Source organism: Leptidea sinapis, chromosome 4, assembly GCF_905404315.1.
Source record: "Leptidea sinapis chromosome 4, ilLepSina1.1, whole genome shotgun sequence".
Lineage (NCBI taxonomy): Eukaryota > Metazoa > Arthropoda > Insecta > Lepidoptera > Pieridae > Leptidea > Leptidea sinapis.
In genome coordinates, this window is record NC_066268.1 from 13,477,629 (window position 1) to 13,494,887 (window position 17,259).

Here is a 17,259-nt window from a genome sequence, read left to right on the forward strand (position 1 = left end):
GTTCACAGTCTCGTATTAATAACTGAATCTAATTTTTTTATATATATTTATTTAACTATTATAGTGTAATAACAAGTGTATTCCCGAAACAAATTTATCATATAAATAGATTTTCTCTATTCGTTTTGGGACCATTAATTTTAATTTGTTTCTTTGTACTTCAGATGGATTTAGTGAGCTATATAGAAATTATTTAAAGCACTCAAATGATATAAAATACGGGTTGCCGGCAGAAGTGAAAACTTGAACATTAACGTTGTGCATTTTTGAATATTTTGGAATAGTTAGGGAAGATTTTCGCACGAATTGCTTTATTTATCTGTATAAAAGTATGTACATTTAAGTGGTTAAATACAATATTCATCAAAATCATGCCCAAACGAGTCGGTTACAAACAAATGAACACACAGGTGAAGCTAATAAGAAGAGTGTAAAAATAGAGTAATACAACATTTATAAAAAGCTCCAATGAAAGTTTCTCTACTTCAAGATGAAAAATATGTTTCATAAAACATAAATGTAAATATATTACTTCGATATCTGTGCATGTTGGAATATAGTTCTAGTTTTATTGAGGGCAATACGTTACGTATTTCGGAAAATACTTCACATCTATGAGAGAAATATAAACATTTAATGAAACAAAAGTATTTTTTTTAAATGAAAATAAGGGTTGACACGAGCAGGACGTTCAGCTAATGGCAATTGATACGCCATGCCCATTACAATGCAATGGCGCTCAGGATTCTTGAAATACCCAAAAATTCTGAGCGGCACTACAATTGCGCTCGTCACCTTGAGACATAAGGTGTTAGGTGTCATTAGCCCAGTAATTTCATTAGCTACGGCGCACTTCGGACTGAAACACTGTAATGCTTACACATTACTGCTTCACGGCAGAAATAGGCGTCGTTGTGGTACCCATGATCTAGCCGGCATCCTGTGCAAAGGAGCCTCCCACTGGTAAATATTTGAATATGAAAGGCCAATATATTAATGCCAAATTGCTTGAAAATATTATTTAAAGTATATTTAACTCAAATGAACGCCTTTAGACTGACTAGGACACATTTTCAATATTTACGAATAGGTTGATAGGTATTATCTTGGCTGCGAGTATTAATATAGAAAGTTGGTTTATTTGAATGCAGTATGGCTAAATAATCTACATCGTTAACAATTTTTTTTATCATTAGCAGACTTAAAAGAACATAAAAGTTTTAAAATTTTAAATTCAATTAAACACAAATTAAACGATTAGTGTTGCGTTATACGGATTCAACAAAATAAATAGAACGGAATTTAATATTCATATTGAACAGAAAAAACAGAAATGATGGTCGGTTAACTGCCGCATACAGTATGGAATCAAATATTCATCGGAATAACCATTCCATCAACATCGATTTCCTTTGCTGAAACAATAACATATATTCCTAAATACATACCTGTTTATTGTTCTACAAGAACAGATTAAAACAATTCGATATCACATAAAATCGCGTGACTTCATAATCTTCAGCTGAGGTTATCGACACCGTTTGATAAAATACAACGATTGACAGTAATTAGGGTGAAAGTGATGAGCTGAGAGCGATTTTATAGAACTACTTAATATTCAAAGATTGTTAAATAGATTTTTTTACATTCCTAGATATTTCAAATCTTTTCGACTATTTTTGTGTTGGTAGTCGGTAACTATGTCGGACCGAGAGAAAAAACAACTGTTACAAATGTTCTGGTGCTGCAGGATTATGTAGGCGTGATCGGTGCGCTGTTTTGTCCTCTTCTTAAATATCAACTTATTTTTTGCAAATTTTGTAAATAAATGTAAATATAAGCAATGGTTTTTGATTCATAAGCCAAGTTTTACAATGATATTAAAAAGTATCTATTTCATTAAATTCTAAATTTAAAAATAAAAGCAAACAAAATTACAATTTATATTGTTCAGACTGCTGTGAATATGAAAAATCTTAATTAAAAGCTCTTTAAAATTATACAGTTAATGCCACAAGGCTAATAATAGTCGCTCAATATTACGTTCGCTCAGGCTCATAACTTAAGCCACAGGTCAGTCGTGATGGGCGCTCGTTTTGTTCTAGAGCTAATTCTGACATCGGATAAGAACAATTTGGCAGCTCGAGACTTAGGTTCGAGATTTGAGTGTATTAAGTCGTTGATTTCGGAAAATATTCGTTCCACTAACATTGATTCTAATTGAATATATTTGTAGTGAATCTTGCAAAATGCGTTAATCAATTTATTTTGTGGGTATTCAAGTAATGTCGGCTCGAGTAGATCAACTGTTGCAAAATCAGTCAGAGGAAAATTTTCCATAGTAATTTAAACACAACTATAATTACATAACCTATATGTTACGGCAAACGGTTTGGTATATCTAACTTTGATAGAATTAACTGTATAATTTATACAGTCGTATTTACTGCGGGATTCGTTACTTCAGTTATAAGACATTTTAATATTTTGGCAGAAACAATATGGTCGTTAATTTTTATGTAACGTTAAGCTAACGAACAATATTAATATCGTCAAGAATTCGTAAGCAGTACATACTTGGATTGTTTCCATCACAATTCAAGTTAAGGCTCCAGACAAATTGAACGTACAAAATAACATTTGGTCTGAGGTAACCTTTGCTAATATTTATAGCAAGGCGTTGTTTTCCGAGAGGCCACCAACGCGAACACTGAAACGTTTTTACGACCAATAAACAATTTATTGCCGCGAGATACAATCGGAATCTTTCGGCAATTTTCGATTTCTCTATTCCATTACAAAAGGATTCCTGTGTCGTGAAATGAAATGGTTCAAGTTTAGCCAATCTATTGAACTGGGAACGCTGGGGCTAATAATAAAACCAATGGTGAAGTTCGGCTTCGATTCCCGGTTCAATCACGCAATTATAAAAAAATGGCATGTACTTTTCTAGATCTCCCTTACTCTCAATCTTTCTCATTCGCTTGCTCCCTACTCTCGCTCCGTGGCTATCTTGCTTCGTGCTACGTTCGCCCTTTCTCACTCTCTCTCTCGATCGGTCTCAATCGCTCTCTCCCTCTTCTTCGACAAAAACGCTGCACATCTTCGTGACGCTATTATTATTATTGCGTTTCGTTCGTAAAAATTTTACCCTCATGCGCCTAAAGAAGTTTCACTTCGAAAACTATGAATGCAGTTTAAATTGTTTTAAATAAAACACTTTTAAAGGATTAAAACGCGTGTAATTGTAACGATTTTACATTAGATGTTTGCGTAAAAGTTACATTTTTATTTTAGTTAACCCGACGTTTTAAGACCTTTCCAGATCTCGTTTTCAGGGGGACTGCACATGTAGTGAGTCAACGATAGTATTTGTCATAGTTGTCATTATGAAGTTAAGCGCCATTTATTTCCTCGAAGTTGGTATTTGCTGTACACAGATGGTTTTTGGCAAAATTTACTGACAGTATCCTCTTCTTTTTTGGTATGTGTAGTTATGGGTTTTAATTTAGAGATTATTGGATCCCAGGTGTTAGATAATTTTTTAAATTGTTTTAATTAAAATAAAGTTTTCTTTCAGTAAAATGGTACATCTTCAATATTTAAAGTACTTCCGCTCCATGTGGCATACCCGTGTGAGGTGTCACGTATTTTTCTCGATGTAATTTTGCTATGTGATGTAGGTATATCTGATCAGCTGTGAGGTAGCTGTCTCATACATTAACTCATCATTCGACACTCGCCTTGATTTAAACGACCACCTGATTTATAGCAGTCTGGCTTTGTTTGTATGCCATTTCTAATTCTATTACAAGTTAACAATAGTCTGATAGTCCCGTGTCGCAGGAATCTGACCTATCTGCTTGGGACGGAGCCAGGCATTCTAATTCGTAGTACGGTTATCGATACACGTGTCTTGCGTGTGTGTTTTTATTTTAGTGGCTATTGTCTCGTGATTGTACGCACCAATAGACGTATAGAGGCAAGATACTGTAATGATCATAGATATTCTATGGCTGACCCGTTACTTGAAAACCGCACTGTGGAAGAACGCCACACTTCCAATTGGTGAGGATGATTTCCTAATTTATGGCGTTTCGAGCGAATGCATACGGAAGTATCTTTGATTATATTACTTATATTTTATTTGTATGTATATTTCACAGGTATGTATATCACTAATACATACGCTAAATAGACGCCGATAATAGCCCGTGAATACATAAATCAAATCAAAATCACTTTATTCATGTAGGTCACGGAAATGACACTTATGAATGTCAAAAATATTTTTTCTTATTGAATCTACCGCTACTTCCTAAAGGGTTGAGCTAATGAGAAGAAGTAGCAAGAAGCTCATTGCCACTCTTTTATATCATGATTTACATTTTCTTTGATTTACAAATCATTTCAATTACAATATAATATAATAATATGTAAAGTGATGCAACAAACATACTCAAACGTCAAATTGTCAATGCCATACCTATACATATGCACCTACACATACAAATATTATATTTAAATCTGAACTTTTAATGCACTATAACTATTAATGGCAGTTAACGTAATATTATTAAAAATCAACGGAAAGCGTCTCAAGAATACGTGTATAATAATTCTACTTTTATTTCTGTTTGTGTTCTTCTTATAAAATAATTAAATAAATATTCCATGTTAAAACAAAATAAAATAGTAAGAAGATAGTAGCCGATGACATATTTAATAACCGATATAATCCTCGTAACATTCACTGTATCGTAAGATATTCATATTAATGATAATAAAAAGTACATTTGCATGAATACGGTACGAGTTTTCACTTCGAAGGTAACCCGATATAGAATCCCCGTGGGAACGTTCGTATGGATAATATTTTAAACAACAAAATAGACAATATAAATAAATACGACATGCAGCAGGTGCAACATACAAACTATCAGCAATAAAATGCAATGACCGGACACTTTATTTCACTTGTATCCGTTTAGATGGTTCCGTTCTATAAACGGAACTACTGTCAAAACGTTACAATGCTAATATAGAGTTTTGGAATTACATGAATCAGCGAAATAAATAATAACAAACATTTATTGCCAATCATTTTTTTTTAAAACATGCTTAATTTAGGTTTTTCAAATCTAACAAACATTGAAATTAAGTAAGAGACGATCAGGACGTTCAGCTGATGGCGGCACTACAAGATTGCGCTCGTCATCTTGAGGCATAGATGTCAAGTCTCATTTGCCCAGTAATTTCACTAGCTACGTTTACGCTGGTTTCAGGAGGTTCTGCCACTCAATCTTATGCCGCTGTAAGCATCCGCTTACTTAGACAAAAATTGGAAAGGATTTATTTTTATTTTTAAAAATTATTTTAAAATTTTAAATATAGAGATATACACATTTCAATTACCCACAGCCTAAGATAATACTCGTTACTAACTTTTTATACGGTAACAATTACATAATATGAATATTTTTGTGTCAAGAAACGAAAAAACTGACCAGTCTTTCACCTCATGGTACACTTACCATATATATATCACCATATTTCAATCCTTAAAAACTCAATATCCTTAACAGCACTGCGAATGCAAGTGTTAACTTAAAACATAGACGTATCAGTAGAAATTTAACTAGCTATGGCGGCTTATAGATCAAATCAGTGAGAAAAAATATCCCATTTAAAAAAGGTGGATCATGTATAACTAAATATAATACTATTGCACATAACTAAATGCTTGATGTTTTAAAGAAGCTTAACCAAACAGGCGCAATTGACCACGACGAAAAAACCAAAAACGCATTTCGGCTAAGCGACCGCGGCGGGAGACTTTCGACAAAACGTACAAGACGATTCCGCTAACGAAGACCGAAAAAAGGGTAACAATGCTAAACTGTGACGCCGGGAATGAAAACAAGGATTCGAAATTCCACCGTACAAAGGACCCGGGAATCGTTCCTGGAAACGGCCGCGACTTGCTTGGTCGCGAGTATCGTCGCTAATTCTACCGGTACTGGTTTCTGACAAATTACTTCCCGTTTAAAAGTGTTTGTTAGAATGCTTTATGGGCGTTATGTGGAATAAATAACTAACTACAAGAACGGATTATTTATTGATTGTTATATACGCTCACTTAGTTACACTATTTAGCAGATACAAAAATAATTAGACAAGTTTACTTTGAGATAGAGTCAATCAATTATAAGTTACTGTATTACCCGTGGGATGGAGCGGGAAAAACATTGTTATTAACTATCGACAGAGCTCAGAGAGCTATTCTTAAGGTGTCTACTTTTTTTTAATAATATTTATTTAAAATACAATATAGTTAAAGCTTACAATATAATAACACACACTTAAACTTTAGGAAGCTTATCTGAGTGTGAAGCCGCTTAAAATTAAATTACATAATATTTAAAAAGAAAAGAACAATTATTTTCAATTAATACAGTTATTACAAGATGTTATTTTAAACAAAGTAGTACAGAAATCAATAAAATGCAAAATAAAAAATAATTATCAAGTAAATGTTAGTAATTACAAATTAGTTGTCTACTTAGCTTACCGCAGATAAAATTATATTAATGAAGGATTTTGTAAAATGTACTTTTTTAACGATGACTTATATTTATTTTTATTTATATATAATTTTTGAATCTCTAAGGGAGTCTCGTTTAAGTATATAGGCTTACTTACTGCCCTTTCCCTTTTTCTACCAACATACTCTATAAATCATGCTACTAACTAACACTTCGACAGTTTTATAATGAGCATAGTACTGAAACAGCACGAAGAACTTCCCTACAGCACTGAACTTAGTAATACGAGACACAAAGACATTGTTTGTCCTCAAAAAACAAACACAAACTTTGTTTTTACAACAAAGTTTAATATATTCCTAGAACTGTTTCTTTACAATAAACTAAACGCAATAGCAAACATCTTTCCTCTAAATTATATTAATTGTAAGAAGGCTCTTAATGAAGCACTTCAAAATATGTCCTATGAAGATACAGAAAAATTACTAATAGTGTTAAAATAAACATTATCTATATTTTATTTGTATTAGTTTATGTCAATATATTGAAGACATTGATTACTTATACATATTTAAACTGTATATTAGTTTATAACTATTTTTTATGAAATTTAAAGGTACGAGACGAGCAGGACGTTCAGCTGATGGTAATTGATACGACCTGCCCATTACAATGCAGTGCCGCTCAGGATTCTTGAAAAACCCAAAAAAAATCTGAGCGACACTACAACTGCGCTCGTCACCTTGAGACATAAGATGTTAAGTCTCGTAGTTATTAGTAAGTAATGTTTACACATTACTGCTTCACGGCAGAAATTAGCGCCGTTGTGGTACCCATAATCTAGCTGGCATCGGGTGCAAAAGAGCCTCCCACTGGTAAGTTTATTTCATCATGTTTTCTTTTTTGTGATTATTTAGTTTCTATATAAGCTCTTTACGCCTCAAACACAGTTTTACCTAGCTGAGGCACAGTGTTAACTAGCTTTTAAGTAAGACTTTTGTATCATTTTTCTTATTTTGTAATTTAATAATATTTTAATAAATAAATTGAATTGAATATAGACATTAAAATGCTGTTCGCATCACAATAATATTAGTTTTTTATTGAGGTTACGATGACCTGCTATGAATTAGATAGGGCTTGAAATTACCTGATTCAAATTTACGAGTGTACAAACAAATACAATTCACTTTTAAAAGTAACAATTTGTTTATGTAGACAAAATAAAGAGATACAAGAGAGCTGCAGTTTACATATTAAAATAAAATTGATCGTCTAATTAAATGATTAACTATGTGTCCATATAATATGTTCCAGCCATTTTAATGCCAATGTATTAAATAAATATATTGGCAATAAAATATATTATATATGTATACAGGGGCGTGCATTGGTTTTCTAGTAAGATAGGCACTGAGCATCTAACTAGTCACAGTTGAGCGTTGGAATATGAAAACATTGTTTACCATAAGTATTTAGTATCTAACGTTAGAAAAATTTTTATGAGTGGGAGTTAACTAAAAGTTTGGTTATAAAATAACGGAACCAAATTATACTAAATTAACTTTAACACTAGTGCTTTATTTATTTTGGTATATAACGAGGTAGGCACTGCCTGATTGCCTATATCATATGCACGCCCCTGAATGTATATAAATATGTTCATTCAAGACCAAAGCTACACAAGTCATAACCAAAATGAGAATGTATTGATAGTAAAGTTGAAGTGCCTTTTATTAGGGTTTAGTAGTAACAGGGATAAACGATATCTTCCTGCTAAACCTTATTTATCTGACAATTCACTACAAAGCTCCATGTTCATAATAATAAAAGATGGATATCACTTTCTCGGAGTCATGTGTTATGTATTTTTATGTGAGTATTAACAGTTGAACATGGGGCTTACTACCCTTAAACGATTAAAAAAACGTTACAATTTATTCGATTTAATGCAATAAATGACGTGAACTGATGATACTTACGAATACCATCACAAGACGCTACTTACCGCAAGGCACAAGATATTTATTATGTGTCATTTATGTAACAAGAGAGAAAAAATTTTCCGTTTTCGTTGCGAGTGCCGGGTTTGAAATTAGAGATAGCGAAGGACTCTATAATTGAATCATGCGCGTAGCGATTGTTTCTAAGTTAGAATCGTGAGGCTAACTATGGATTCAAAGGCATAATAAAAACAAATTACTTTGCTCTCATGTGACATATCACATTTTCACTTAACTAGCGAAAAAATAAAAAATATTTAAATATAAGTATTGTAATTTTATATTTTTAGTTTTATAATTATATTAAGTATTTAAATTGTTAAAAATTTCTAAAAACAAAGATGATGAAGAATTTCGAACAGAAACGACTTCTTTTCACTGGTTTTATGCAACAAAGGCAGTTGAAAAAGGCACCACGATGGAAACAATATATACATGTTCCTGTGCAAAAGAGCCTTAAACCGGTATAAACAATACACATGATATTATATTAGAAATCGCAGAAAAAAAATATAGCTGTCGAATTTTTATTTTTTAAAAGTTATAATAATATAAACTAAATTTAAAGCTTATTATGTTCTTTAAAACCCGATAATATAACTCATGATAATATTAGTCGATAGATAACTAGTTTATTACGTATCTAATAAAGAAACCTAAAAATAACTTAGTTATATATGTGATGGCCGCTCCTTAAATAATACACGACACAATATTATAATAGCAAAAGAGAATATAAAGTGTTTATAACACTAAAAAATTAATTTAAGTATCATATAATATACACTAACAATACAATTTATTTACGGAAATCGCATGCAAACATTTAAAAATTAAAATTAATAAAAAACTCAACAGACACTTTTTATGCTATCAGTACCTGCACGATAACAAAGTATTAAGTTATTATATCGTGGCAGCTGTGAACATATCGATAACACATAGCGTCTATTTTGAAAAACTCGCGCACATTAAACAAATAAACCTGGCCTGTTATCATGAGTTGCCTAACAGCAAAAGGTCTCCCTCTATCAACCGGTATAAATAACTAAGGTTCTTCAGACACAACATGGTATATAGTAAATTAATATGTTTCACCATCAACAAAATATCAAGCCAAGGCGAGGACAACATCAGAAATGATTATATTGTATAATGGTCCTGTTACACCGTCGTAAATATAAACACTCATAAACATTTAACTACAGCCTCGTAATTCGCAGATCCAAATTGCCGGTTAAGCTGTCAAAATAGAGTAAAATCTCGCTGCGAACCGCACTGAATCCGCCTTGAATCTGCTTTATTTAACGCGCCGTTTTTAAGACCGGTAACTATTATGGTGTTGCAAAGACCATGGCAGTGATCAATTCAATTGAAATTATTTCGTTACTCGCTAGACTCGCTTGTAATTGTATTCTATAAAACATATTGTTTACAGTAGTTGTTAAATCCTATTTTTTTCTCCTCTTTTGTGTGTCTATCTAACAGTACAAAATGTAAGTTGCATTTATATACATATATGTATGTGTGTATACTTAGACTGGCCATAAACACTGTTACATTTAAAAATAAACAAAATATTACATTTGAATTTGGAATCTGTCATTTTTATATGAGTGTTAAATGAGTTTTCTCATTTTGGCGCCAATACATTGTACAATATTTTGCGATTTTAAAATGGAGTACATTACATTGCATTACACAAAGTATGGAGCCAAATGCTATTTTTAAAACTCTCCATTCGCTTGGTATTAGTAAAAAGTTTGTGTACCGGGCTATTAATAGGTAGGTTGAATTTAAATGATACCTCCTCTGTTTGTGACAGAAAAAGATCTGGCCGTCCATATAGTATTCGTAAGAAAAAGGTGGTCAATGCATTTCCTCTAAGTTTTTCATAGTAAGATGTGGATAGCGTATCTGACTACAATTTTATTAGACTTAATTGTTATTTCTTTATGTATCTACTTTGTAAGTTGTAGTTGTTTGCTTTTTCTAATAAAAAAAAAAAAAAAAAAAAATGCAGTAAGGGAAAGAATTCGAAGAAATCCTTTCCGAAAGCAAAAGTTCAGTTCGGGAGATGAAGATAGCACCTAGAACCATGTCGCATATTTTAAAAGATGACTTCGGACTTGCCGCCTATAAGAGACGTATTGGTCATTTCTTAACTGATAATTTAAATAAAAAAGAATAGGTTTGTAAAATCGAAACAACTACTGAAGCGGTACGCAAAGTATGGTTTTATATTTTAAATTGTTTTATATTTATGTATTAAACTAACACACTGTACCTAATAATGTTATTTATATATACACTGTAACATGTGTAATAAATTTTATTTTTTGTCTTTCTTTCAGTATTTATGGCAAGACTAGGTATATGTCCTATAATCTGATAATTTATTGACTTATGTCAAGTAATAAATAAAATCACCCTACCTTTAGGTTACCTGGAAGAGATCGCTGAAAAGCGAATAACTTTATGTATTTTTAGTTCAAAAAAGCATTATCATTCATTCATTCATTCAAAATGCGGCTTAGTTAATAAATTGAGGTTCTAGAAACTAAAAGCAGCATGTTAGTCCGATGAAGGATGCAATAAAAAAAACCATCTTGAGAACAATACAATATTATAAGCAACATATTATTTTATTAATTGGTTTATTGTCCGTCTGGGAATACACAGAAACGTTGGCGGTACAATACGCTATAAAACACCCGTTATTAATATTATACTAATTATATTAAAAAACAATGAAGAAATATATACGAACGACCTCACTTATTGATAAAGTCTCCTAATATAAGAGACATAATGAGTTGACTGAGACCCTGACCTCTAGAGTACTCAATTTTCAATTTCTATTTCACAAAATAAGATTAATAATACAAGTCTTACTTAAAAGCTAGTTAACACTGTACCTGAACTAGGTAAACCTATGTCTCAGGCGTAAAGAGCTTATATTAATACTAAATAATCACAAAATAGAGAAACTTAATAATGTAAAAAGGTATAAATTAATGTACAGGTTAAGTATATAAGTAAACAATGTCTTCAAAGTAATGACTATTAACTAATACAAATAAAATATATATAATGATTATTTTAACACTATTAGTAATTTTTCTGTATCTTCATAGGACATATTTTGAAGTGCTTCATTAAGAGCCTTCTTACAATGAATATAATTTAGAGGATAGATGTTTTCTAGTACTGTAACGGGTTCGCATCCCGGTACGTACAAAACACTTGCATAAATAAGATTTTCTAGTATTAGAGTTTAATATACATCATAAAAAAAGCGGCCAAGTGCGAGTCGGACTCGCCCATGAAGGGTTCCGTAGCAGCAAGTAATATATTATATAATATAAAAGTTCTTGTAGTTCATTGTAACTTTGATCGATGTTTTAATAATAGTGTATTTTTTTAATTTAAATTATTGATATATAAGTTATAGATAAGTAAACATTAAAATTATGTACTTACATAAATGATGGGATTTAGATCTTACTATATGCTTGATTAATGATGGCTAAATGAATGTAAGGTAAATTGTACTTTACGATTTATGACGTATTAAAATAAAACTAGATCTCGTTCAAACCAATTTTCGGTGGAAGTTTGCATGGTAAATCTAAATATTATATATATATATATATATATATATAATAAATTATAACCTTAATATCATTGTTGAAGACACATATTGTGGGGAACCCCACAAAGTTGTTTCCTATGTTTTGTGAAAATATAAATGTGGTTCACAGAATACCTTACCAAGTTTCAACAGTATAGTTCTTATAGTTTCGGAAAAAAGTGGCTGTGACATACGGACGGACAGACAGACAGACAGACTTGACGAATCCATAAGGGTTCCGTTTTTTGCCATTTAGCTACGGAACCCTAAAAATGAACGTGTGTTTAAATTCCTAGTCTGTCCTTGATAATGATGGTTCCTTTAATTTTACATATATATTACCTATGCTTAAACTTAACAACATTATTATTTATAAGTTACAAAAAAAAGGACGACATTGTCTCTTGGAAATATATGATGTGATTTGTTGACGTACACGGGTGGTACCGGAAGTACTGGCTACTTATAATGCAACACCAACACGTTTACGTTTCACTCTTACAGACTACTTAATTAATATTGATTGTGTCCCAAAACAATTAAAAGATAGAAAATGAAATATAAATATATCGGTCAATAACGTCGGGAATTTCTTATCCGAGTACGTATATGATTTTGTACTCGTCTTAGCTCGTGTGTAATCGGTGTGCGGTGCGAGTGCGGGCGCCGGGCGAGCGCCGAGTAGGCAGTCAGGGAAGAACTATCAAGCGAGGCGGTTGTGTCGCAGGCGCATGCCGGGAACACCGTTCTTGCTGCTTATAATTCCGTGTGTTTGTAAGACGTGTGTTTTACTTACTGTCGTGTTAAACGATCACAATAATGGACAACCACAAAGATCATGATGTGACCGGCCTTGCTCCGTCAAATATAATAATTAATATGCATTTATACTTTGTTATTAACGTTGCAACCATAGCTAAAAGGGCCGTTAAGTGTTTACGTGTTACACGTTTAGGCTATATTTAGTAGATATACAGGTTAAAAAGATCACCTTAGCCATCCAAATCTAAGCACGATGGTACGAATATTTAATATATTGCGTATTAGAATCACACGCATGGCTGTCTTAAGTGAAATCATGCTTTGGATATCAGTTGTCACTGTTAGGTTTAATAAAGTAGACATTATGATATGGCTACCTTACGTAAATTAAATTCGAACTAAATTTAATTAATTTAAAGTTGAAATTTTATGAACGATGCGGGACTCGAACCCACGACCTCAACTTGATTTGTGTATTAATTCTAGAAGTGATGGTTATCACTTTAAAAACATAACAAAATGGCTAGCTTAGATAAGATACGCTCAACTAGCTGCCAACGCAAGAAAATATAAAAAGAAGAATAACTTATCCGATGGCCTGTCTGCGTCCACCGATTCCATTAAAAGTTACAATACGCTTAATTCATTACTCCTAAGCGCCCGACAGACAAGCCGAACGTAGAATTCGAATTATAAATTAAACCATACAATAGTAGATCAAGTGAAGGTCGTGATCTACAATAAAACCGGTTAAGGCACGTGTGGGTCAGACTATCAGCCGGGCTCTATACCACAAGTTCATCTGTTCATAGTTAACATGTTTTTGTTACATTCTTTTTTTTATGACAATAAAGGAAAAGACGAGTAGGACGTTCAGCTGATCATAGTTGATACGCCCTGCCCATTTTTTTTTTATGGAATAGGAGGGCAAACGAGCGTACGGGTCACCTCTTGTTAAGTGATCACCGCCGTCCACAATCTCTTGCAACACCAGAGGAATCACAGGAGCGTTGCCGGCCTTTAAGGAAGGTGTACTCGTTTTTTTTAAGGTACCCATGCCCATGACGTACATCGCCGCTCAGGATTCTTGTAAAATAAAAATGAGACTGAGTGGCACTACAATTGCGCTCGTCCTTGAGACATAAGATGTTAAGTCTCGTTTGCTCATTAATTTCCGTTGTGGTACCCATAATCTAGCCGGCATCCTGTGCAAAAGAATAGGTTTGTAAAATCGAAACAACTACTGAAGCGGTAAGCAAAGTACGGTTTTATATTTTAAATTGTCTTATATTTATGTATTAAACTAAGACACTGTAATAATGTGGTCTATAACTTTCGTGTAAAAGTTTATGTTAGCAATCAAAGAATAACTGTAAACCATCTAGGTTTTTGTATTTATTTAGCATTTTATTTAATACTGCACAAACGATCGAATTAATTTAATTTGTTACCCGCCGTGAAACGTTCTGTAGAAACTTTTCGACGTTTTTGATCATATTTTTGTCTTATACAGTAAAAATGCACGTTTTCATATTAATAGTTTATTCCATTCTCTATTTCTTAAGAAACATAACGATGCAAACACGGGAATTTACTAAAGTGGTACCTCTTATTTGTTACATATAAATATACAAATGATTTGAGTTTTCTTTAGTGTTATTTCCGCCAATATTTGTCTTTAAACAATTCGACACGTGTTTCGCCTCTATACGAGGCATCCTCAGGACGTGTTGTCTCGCCAAATCTAGCACGAGACTCTTCTCTCTTTGAATATGTCGAATTGTTTAAAGACAAATATTGGCGGAATTAACACTTAAGAAAACTCAAATCATTTGTAAAATTATGGATTTCCGCAAAGTAACGCCTACTTCAATAAATACATTCGAATATGACTTTCGTGCAGATATTAGATAGCCATTGAAAAAAAAACTTCAACGTTCAAGGTTTTAGCCCTTATCTTGATTATTATATGGAGAAACGTTTGAATAAATTATAAAATCAGTTTGTGACCTGTTCCGAAACGTTCATTAGAAACTTTTCGACCTTTGCAATCAGTGATTTGTTTTGTCCTTAGATAGTTTCTAATAATATGTCTAGATAGAGCCTCTTGCTACTAGAACTAGTTCAAAATAGAGGTCCATTTTTTTCATGTTTGCACTTAGAAGTGATCCAAAGTTTTGTCATACATTGAAAATGCATGTATACCCTTGTAGTCATCCAAAAATAAACAAAATGTTTTCAACTTCTGACGTTATCGTTCAAATCCTACACTCGTTGCACAAAAGGACACTGCTGGAAAAATCATTAAATTTCAATAGCAATAGAGCCTTGTAGAAAAATACCCTACGATTACTGAAGTATAGCCTCAATATTTTAAATTAACTCATCGATATAACTACTTTTAACTTCGTCTAAAAGTCTCTCATTTAATTGAACTGAACGTTAGATCGTAGAGTGTATCACTTGACATTCAACAGCAGACTCGACAAAAAGGTAATGGACGGAAATAAGCGACGATTAATAATTGGTTGGAGACAAATTAATCGAATCGAAGCAAGTGGATGACGGTATCGTCGATATTCTAATCGATAAATTGTATGGTAATTCTTTAGTATATTAAATTGATCGCGTCTAATTTATTTTATGGTCATCTTATATAACCGTTACAATGAAGCTTGCAAGAAATTAAATAAAATAAATAATAGAACTGCATCAAGACGCCGGAACTTGTCGCTGTTATTTATACTGGTAGTGTTTGTATGTTCATTTGGATAATATTAAATTAATGGGTGCGAAACCTTTAAATAAATTTCAAAAATGATACCTCGAACAAATGCTGTGGCATAATTTACGAATGGATGTGGTAGTTTTTAACGCTGAATAAATGATCTAAAATCTTATTTTGAATAAAAAAAATGAATTTGAATTTAGCAGAATTCAACACATTCACACACTAATTCTAGGAATAGTGGCGTAACTACAGCAAAGAATAATAATATGTAACAAGTTTTCACAATAGCCACGTATTGTGCTTTTACAGTAACAATTTCATCAACATTCAGGTATCGCGTACATCAAAGCCAAATAATTCCAAACTCCGGCCAACTTCGTCGTCCGCGCCGCGCACAATAAAAACCCCAATGTGATTGAAAATTGCAACGCCCTTTTGTTTTGTCACGAAAGAAACGTTCACTCAAATGTTTAACTCTTGTCAGAACGATATTTTGACGAGTTTGAAGAATTATTGTCGGCTGTGTTAGTGGTACTAGTTACAGAGGAAAAGTCCATTTATAATAATGAGAAAGTTACCATTTTTCTTGTACCAGATTCTAGAGATAAAATAAGTTTCAGATAGTTTTTTTGCACATCTTATATAAGAATGAATGCAAGTTTTAATGTTATAGTAATGGAAACACTAAAAGCCAATCGTACAACAATTTATTGTAGAGCCACGAAGTCTTACAACTAAGCAAAAAAAAAATAGAAAGGACACGGACACTTGTACTGCTAAGTTCTAACCATATAATTATACCCAGGCAGTATTATCTCGTTACAATGTTTATTTTATAAACGTAGGTATATGTTCAGTAGTCAGCTTCGACGCACGACTGGAGTTTACTCCTCAAGAAAAATTGTCATTGGACAGGTACTAAACAAAATTGAACATGCCAATGGAGTCGGTTACAAACAGTCATACAGCAGAAGCTAATAAAAGCGTATTAATTTAAAAAAACAAATAAATCCTAAAGCCCATATACAACTCCTGTTAAAAGCGGAACTCAAAATTCCAATTTCAAAAGGTCCATCAAGGAAGTCACATTTTGGCACACCCTAATAGGTATATTATACTACATGCGTAAGCTATCATGCAGTATACTATGTATGCTGGGTACACAAGTATATATACACACACACACAACTGAAAAGTGAAAGGTGCGTGAGAAATGATGCGCACCAAAAACGTTGCTATCCCATTAGATGAGTAGGTTTTACTCTTCATATTTTTCTCATACCGAGCGCCTTATATTCAAATCGATTCTTAAGGAGTAAACTCCAAAAACACTTAAATGGGCGGCAACTCAATATCGTGAAATTTCAACGAAGAATTGATGGCAATATAAATGGTATTGAATATTTGTCGAACTGAAATCATATTATCCAATCGATATATATATATCAAATAGTCTGTAATATCTGATCCTAAAAAAAAGACAATATATATGCATGTGTGTGTCAAATTCAATGAAAAATTTACACTAAGGTTTCGTAACTCAACTGGGGCTTATATCAATATACTCTTTATAATAATAGACGG

The 17,259-nt window shown here is 32.5% G+C and overlaps 1 protein-coding gene across 5 annotated transcripts in view; it reads right to left on the reverse strand.

The window, feature by feature from the left end:
• LOC126979890 (pseudouridylate synthase RPUSD2) overlaps positions 1-17,259 on the reverse strand; it is a 469,930-nt gene that overhangs the window by 49,401 nt on the left and 403,270 nt on the right. The window lies entirely within an intron of this gene.